Raw genomic sequence first — 7,950 nt, 5'->3', positions numbered from 1 at the left:
TGCTGTTGCTGTTGTCTTTTCAGTGCCAAACTACAGTGTCTCCAGTTGACATGTTCACCTGTGTTGCCAGTCATGGTTGCCCTTCCCTGGCAAGTTGACACTCCTGCTGAGATTTTAACTTGTCACACAACACCCTGAAGGCCCTCTTTCCACTACATGAAACTGAACCTAGTTGTGCCAGCTTTGGGGAGAATCAGAAATGCAATAGGATCACAGCTTTCCTGGCATCCAGCTGTTCCGTGTGTCTGTGCAAAACACTTGCTGCACGTGAGAAAGATACTGTCTCTGGTAGCTCTCGCTGGGCAACAGGCACACAAACACACACACATGTTGATGGTCTTTCTGTTCTTCTTTATCTGTGTTTGCACGATGTGGACAACATAGACGTGTGACAGTTTTATTGTAGGAGACTTTTTGTTGCTGTTTCCACAAGGGGGTAGTATCTGCAAGCACAAAATGCCACTTAACCCCTTTCCAACAACAGTAGTGTAGCCTTAAATGGGACCTGCAAAGGATTCTAAAATGTAGGGGTTTAGGGCTTTTTGTTGCTGCTTGAAGATTATAATCTTTTGATGTTTAAGAAAGTACTTTTCAGTTTACCTGTAGGAAGAGCAGGTAACATTTATATTCTGCTTTGGTGGAATGCTCCCTTTAATACTTCTGATTTAGGGTGAGCTTTTTAGCCAGAAATTTACAGATGATGGCTTCGTATCTTCTGGGAGGCTATTCAATCATGTATGTTGGAAGACCTTTAAAAATGGCAGAGCTTTGTATTGATGTATTTCTTGATGTATTTATTGAGGAGAGTTGCTGTTTCCAATTAACACAAAAAATGATGGAATGCAGGATGGAAAAGCTAGTGGGCAAGTGCTAGTTAGCTTATTGAGATGACTTATTCATCTGGGGGGAAATGCAGTTCTTGCCCTCTGCAGAACACCTTTTACAAAGTAAATTATATTCTGAGTAGAACCATTGAAGTGAATTAACCAGAGTTAGTCATGTCCTTTAACTTCACTGGGTTTACTCTCAGTATGTAGGGCTAGCATTGGATGCAGCGCTATGGAACAGGCCTGCACTTTTTCTGGATGGAAGTTGTTTTCTAGCCACATTAACTGCAAGAGGAAAAAGTGGCAATTTGCTTGTGTGTCAGTGCGCTGCATGAAGCACACAGGTGGTGGGAACCAGTTATATAATGAGAAACTGTGGGTCAGTAGTGGCTGTTGGTGAACTTGCAGCCTATTCCAAGACAGAGTATACACTCTAAGGCACTATGGTCTGGGTGGTGTTTGCTGTTGAGCAAGCTGTGATTCTGGAAAAGTGAAGCAAAATGGTTTTTTCAAGGAAGAGATCTGCCTAAATTGGGGAAACAGCTGGCCTTGCCTCCTCAGTGTGCTGTGCTAGAATCGATACTTTCCTGATTTCCTGCAAGACACTTTTTATGAAGGCACATGGCAAATGGGAGTTGCATTGGATAATTTTAATGCTATAATGTTCATTTGTTAGAAAAACGGTTAAGAGAGGGAGGAAAGGTAATCAATATTTAAAATAACCAATTATGTAATAAAGGAGAGGAAAGACTTCAGTTCCTCTCTATTGTTGTTTAACATGCTTCTTTTTGCATATTATTTTCCCTTCATGGTTTCGTTTATTTGAAGCAGACTGCCCATTTAGATATAATGAACAGGGCTTGGAGAACGCAGCCCTTTGAACAATCAGCATATTGGATTTCATGACGCATCTAAACCTTTTCTTCTCTCGTAATGAGATCTCGTCTGTTGCCTCTAACTGGAATTGCTATTTACACTTTGTGGTGTTTGTTTGACTATTACCAAGTTCTGGAACTATTTATTTCCCACACCCAGCACCAGAAAACACCAGTCCATAGTCTCCATCTTGGTAATTTGTGGACATTGCCAAACAAAATTCATTTGGGCTTTTCCTCATGGATATTCACTATTTTTGCACAGGCTATGCCCACCTCCTTCTTCAAAATTTTAGATGCAAGTCTTCATTTCATAAGTTGTGCTTTTTCCTTTGCTACTTTTGGACAGTGATCCTCATTACAGATGCAGGTTGATTTTTCTTTGTACAAAACTAAAGGAAAAAATGATGCCTCAAAATTGTGGAACGCTATAGGAATGTTGAGTCTTACTGTGAATCACAGAAATGTCTGGGTTTAGGTGTGCTGAAAAGAGTTAGAAACCTGACAGCACTCCTGGTTTCTAGAGCTGAACTAAATGTGATGTGTGGTTCATAGTTCAGCATTGCATAGCTTCTCTTTCACAGATAGCTGAAGTGGGGACCTCTGAACTGAAATGGAGTCGTAGGGGGGGGGGCGAGAAATTTTATTAACCCTTTGCTCCTGCTCTTGTTGACCTGATTGGAATTGTGCCTCCTCTCTTGCAACCTGCTGTTTGCAGTGGAAGGAAAGCATAAATTCCTTCCATTGCAAATAGTAAGATTGGAAAGGGGGTGTGGGTGTAGTTTTTGATTGGGACGGTGGCAAGAGCAAAGGGTTAACCCCCACCCACCCCTACCACAGTCTCAGTCCAGATCCCCCCCCATCTGCACTGGCCACTGTGAAATAAGAATGAGATTTGCAATGTCAAAAATATGTGTCAAAGGTCACATCTCATTTGCCTCTATGCCTGCCTGTCACAGTATTCTGTGGCAGCTTTACTCCTCTATCCCAGCAGCACTATCCCAGCAGCACTATCCCAGTCTAGTTTGGATAAATGGAAAATAATATGTACCCGATCTTTTTAGCAATTTCATTAGGGTTGCTGCGAGGTTGACCTGCAATCCCAGTTTGGAACCAAGCAAGCCCAGTGAATTCTCATTGAGGCAATAAACCTCTGCAGGCCCACTCATTCACCTGCAGGGAAACCCTGGTTGCCTGTTGCTGCTGCGCTAGTACAGTGGTACCTCACAAGATGAAAATAATTTGTTCCGCGGGTCGTGCTGTCTTACGGAAATTTTCGTCTTGTGGAAACAAACGGCAGATGGCAAAAAAGCGGCAAAAAAAGTCTTGTGAGCCGCGGCCATAGAAGGTTTCGTCTTGTGAGGCAACAAAGAATCGCTAGACGCTTTCGTCTAGCGAGTTTTTCGTTGCGCAAGGCATTCGTCTTGCGAGGTACCACTACTTAAAACACACAAAGCTATCCTTTTGTGCACTGTCCTTAAAAACAAACTACAATTCTGTGCCTCAGCAATCCAAATTCTACTTTCAGGTGGGGAGTTGAATTATGTGACCCAATTAAGCAAATTCACACAATTCTGCAGTGTGTGTGTGTGTAATAGTTACTTTTTTTTGCTACTCACGGGAGGAGGAAGGATACTGAAATCCTGTTGCCAACTACTAGAAATCAGATTCAGCCAGGTTTCTGCCTTGTGAGACTTGTAAGGTGTCAGTGCCTGCACCCTTTTAAACCCCGTTTTAAAAAATCAAAAGAAAAACAGATTCCAAGAACGCTGAATTATTTGCCCACCACAACAAAATGCCATACATTCATGCACAGTCCTGCCAATAGGCAATAGTTTTAAGAGGATTTGAGTTCCAAATGCACTGTAAACAGCTCTATTCTATAGTTCTCATAGCAATTTACTCTCTAAAGGAATAATTATTTTCCTCAAATACTAGTTCATTGGGATCAGTCCTGATTTTCTGCTGCTTTCAGAACCAGGTCCTGCTTCTCTCTCTAATCTGTACAACATGCAAGAAGTGGAGGTTTTATTGTATGTGTTCCTACTGTGTTCGTATCTAAAATATTGCTGCTCAGAGGGCTGGAAGAGGCATTCAACAGTTAATATTGAACAGCTTGTTCCTTTCTTGAAGTGGCTTGTAATTTTCATGCTCCAGCACCAAGCGGGAATGTAATCAGGATGAATGAAGAGAAAGGAAATCTAAAGTCTCAATTGTTTAAAAGTGGGCAATTTGTAGAGAAGGCAGTTATGTTGGATGTGAGAGAGAGATTAAAGAAACTGCAAATTTAAATAGTGTCCTGGCGGTGGGTGAAACCTGAAGTGTACTGCATCATAGTTATGCAACCACACAGAGGCTGGAACTGTGTGTATTCTTTTACTCTCACCCCAATCCAAATTCTATACCAAAATATCTCCAGCTTTGTGCTCCAAATGTATGCAAACATCATCATTTTCTTTGTAGCTAACTGGAACTGTAGAAGTGTGGAGTTTAGAGGGACCACAGATCTTTTGCCCAATGTGGAGTTCGAACCCACAACCTTGAGATTAAGAGTCTCATGCTTTAGCAATTGAGCTAATTGGCATGTGTGTTGTGTGAATTTGAACTTTTTGGGAGAATATATTTCAACTAAGAAACAAATGGGAAGGATAAGAACAATACATGGGATCCACTGATGGGTGAGGAGTCAAGTAAGGAATGTATGAGGAAAGAAATGGGACTTAGTGATTGAGTGGGCGGCATCAATAGTCCAAGAGTTCACAGCTTTGCTGCCCCTTGGGGGCATGAACCCTTTGCAGGCACTGCTTTGCATCAGTTCTCCCTGCTCCAGCCCTCCTTGCACATTGTCTTTGTCTTTATTTCTGGCCTGAGATTGACTATCCAGATCCAAATTCTGCAATAAAATACGCTATGCAGATTGAGCTCTCTTGTCCAAAGCTGGTTAAATTGGAAACCATGTGCTCTTTTGCCATTTTCTCTTTTTTTTAAAGATCTTGTCTGCTGTTGAGAAAAACGTCTCCGGAAATGGATCTGTAATTGTGCTTTAGTCAAACTCCAATTGAACCAGCAGTTGTTACCTTTTCTTGTTGGATATGAAAATGGTGTTTTGATTCGCCCCCCTCCTGGATTTCAAAGGAAATCTGTGGCTGGGTGCACATTCCTCCCCACTATGCCAGAGGCATTATTGCCTGTGCTATAGACACTCAATTCACTGTAATCTCTCCTACACATGTTTTTGTGGGTTTTCATTGTGCTTAAGACCTGCTTGATCAGAGAGGATTGTGGGGCACAGTGTCTGCACACAAGAGGGAAGGGCGCCTGTATGGCAGCTTTCTCAGCTGCAGCCTTTGACGTGCGACCCCTGTATTGCAAAGGCAACACACCAGATGTATAAGCTTTCTTTTTCTTTTTTTAAGAAAAAAAGAAAAACTTTTCAAATGGTTTGGTGCTTCTTGTTTCAAACCTTTGGCATAACATCAATGCAAGATGCCCAAGTTGATATACCTGTTACAGAGAGATCGTGCACACAGCTGGGTTCAGTTCTTCAACATTCTTCCTTTTGTCTGCAAAGTAACCTGCATTCCAGAACCAAATCACCTTGTTCTCACTTTAAGGAATCTAGTCACTCTTTCAGATCACTGGGAAGGAAGTTGTACACTGGAGCTGAAAAGAGGCTGTTTTCATGCGATTGGGTAAAAGGTTGTTCAACTAAGGCATTGGGGGGGGCGCCTGTGTGGGTTGTCAATAGGACTGCTGTTTCCTTTGGAAGAGGGCAAACGTTACAAGCTCAGATTAAGGTCACCCTGAAGTGTTGCAGCAAAAGCCAGGGTAATTAGAGCAAGGATAGCACTGCAATGTTTTTCTTGGGGCTGGTTTCCAAGGGAAAGCTTCCACCGTGTCACTATTTTTCTTAAGGAACTTGCTAAAGTACGGGAACTGCCAAACCTCAGAAGTTATTTTTCCTTACAGGAACAATGAGCAAGTTGCTTCCTATAGGGTAGGTGCAATATGGCTTCGCTGTTGTGCTATGTGTTAACATGGCACACTTAACATGCCCCCCCCCCAAAATATATATCGAGTATGGAGAGGTGGTTTTCTTTGGTAAAAAAAGCCACTAATTGTCAAGGAAGACAGAAACAAATGCCTCCACAAGACATCATTAACTTCTGAAATTAAGTGCTCCGCAGTGTGGTGTGGGGCACAATATGTTTTATTATATAAAGGGTTAGACCAGTTAGGAACCTGTCCTTCAGTTGTTCATCTACCCCAGAACAGTCTCAGCAGCAGCAGCAACAACAGGCTATTGGGTGCGAATCTCCCACATCTGCTATGTTGGGGGGGGACTGTTTGCCAGCAGTGAATGTGGCCACCCCACAGAGACTTGGAAGGGATTTACTGTAACCAACAACCTGCAGGTTATATGTTGAAGTGAACCTCTTGAAAAGCCAGCTCCCAGCACCAAAGGCATGTCTGTGAACTATAGCAGGGCTCAAGCACCTGAGAATTGTAGAATTGGAAGGGAGCCAGGGGGTCATCTAACCCAACCCCCTGCAAAGCAGGAATCCCACCTACAGCTGTTCCTGGATGGGCTCCACTCACCAACCTGATTAACAGCCAGACACTATAGAGTTGTGCCAACGGGTTGGCCCAGACACGTGCCAAGTAAGGCAGACTGCCAAATGTGCAGGGTGAAGGCATCTGTTCTCAGCAACAGGAGCACCACTGGGTCTTGGGTGACCCTGCTGTGCCCTCTGCTTGTGACTCTAGTTCCTCCACTCCTAGCAGGGGGTTGACACCCTCCCCCCCCATCCCCCCATCCTACTGCTATGCTCCTTTCCCTGGGAGAGAAGAAGAAAGGTGGGAATCCTGCTTGCCCAGCCAGTGGCCATATCCATGGAGGGGGAAGTACCTCTTCCCCTCCCCCAGCCTCTGTTCTCCAGTCTCCCCGCCCCATGTCATGCTCCTGTTCCCCCTCTTCATCTGCCAGTTTGCCACGCTACTCTTGAGCCTGGCAAAACCTCAAGATTTCTGACATGAAAACTCTTCCATGTTTAAAACAACTCACTGCACATAGAAAACTAAGTTAACATTTAAGCAAGTGACTCTCTAGCACTCTGCCTGTTGTGATTTCACCCCACGTTATAATTAGTTTTGGGGAATATTTAAAAAGGTGGTCTTTACCCCACCCTTGCCCTGCTGTCTCAAGTGGCAAGTCTATTCTTCTACCTCATTCTGCTTTGCATGTAGACTCAGCATGGCTGTTAACAGTTCTTATGTCTGCCTCCCTGAATTTGGGGGGTGGAGGCGACACGAGTTATTTTTCTCTCTGTTGCTTTTGTTTTGTTTTAATAGCCAAAGGGTACAATGTTTTTAAAAGGAACTAGTTCTAGTTCAGCATGTCCAAAAAGGAACTAATTCCAGTTTGCTTTTGGCCCTTTGCAAAACGAACTACTATAATTCAGTTCAGTTTAAGTTTACCCAGAGGATCCTCTGCAAATTTTGTTCTACAAACTGCTGTGCTGAAGTATAAAACATACTTAAGATGACTAAGAAAACATCAAAACACATGCAGGGTGGAATGTGAATTGTTTATTTCCTCTGACAATTATGATTTTTAAGCCTAGCAGCCCCAAGAGTCTGAAAAGTAGGGGGGAAATGGATAAGGGAATTATATAGAAGGTGATCTAGAAAACATCTAAAGTTCTACCCCAAAACAAACTTAATTCACATCCAGGTCACCCAGCAATAACGGGAACAACATTCGAGTGTAGTTCAGATGTTTTTGAACTATAGTAATTCAGTGAACATTGTTAAACAAAACTAGTTCATTCTAAGCTCTGATATTATCTATGCGCTCGGAGGGGGGTGGGAATAGGCTCTGTATTCAGCTGGTAGAAATAAGCTGAATATATGGGGGACATTATATATGTAGCTGAATAAATTATTCAGGAGCCATTGTTTGAAGCTTGTGGTTGTTGTTTAGTCGTGTCCGACTCTTCGTGACCCCATGGACCAGAGCACGCCAGGCACTCCTGTCTTGCACTGCCTCCCGCAGTTTGGTCAGACTCATGTTCGTAGCTTCGAGAACACTGTCCAACCATCTCGTCCTCTGTCGTCCCCTTCTCCTAGTGCCCTCAATCTTTCCCAACATCAGGGTCTTTTCCAAGGATTCTTCTCTTCTCATGAGGTGGCCAAAGTATTGGAGCCTCAGCTTCACGATCTGTCCTTCCAGTGAGCACTCGGGGCTG

The sequence above is a fragment of the Zootoca vivipara genome, chromosome 15 (genome assembly GCF_963506605.1).
Source record: "Zootoca vivipara chromosome 15, rZooViv1.1, whole genome shotgun sequence".
Taxonomy (NCBI): domain Eukaryota; kingdom Metazoa; phylum Chordata; class Lepidosauria; order Squamata; family Lacertidae; genus Zootoca; species Zootoca vivipara.
Note: the sequence above shows the minus strand (reverse complement) of the source record.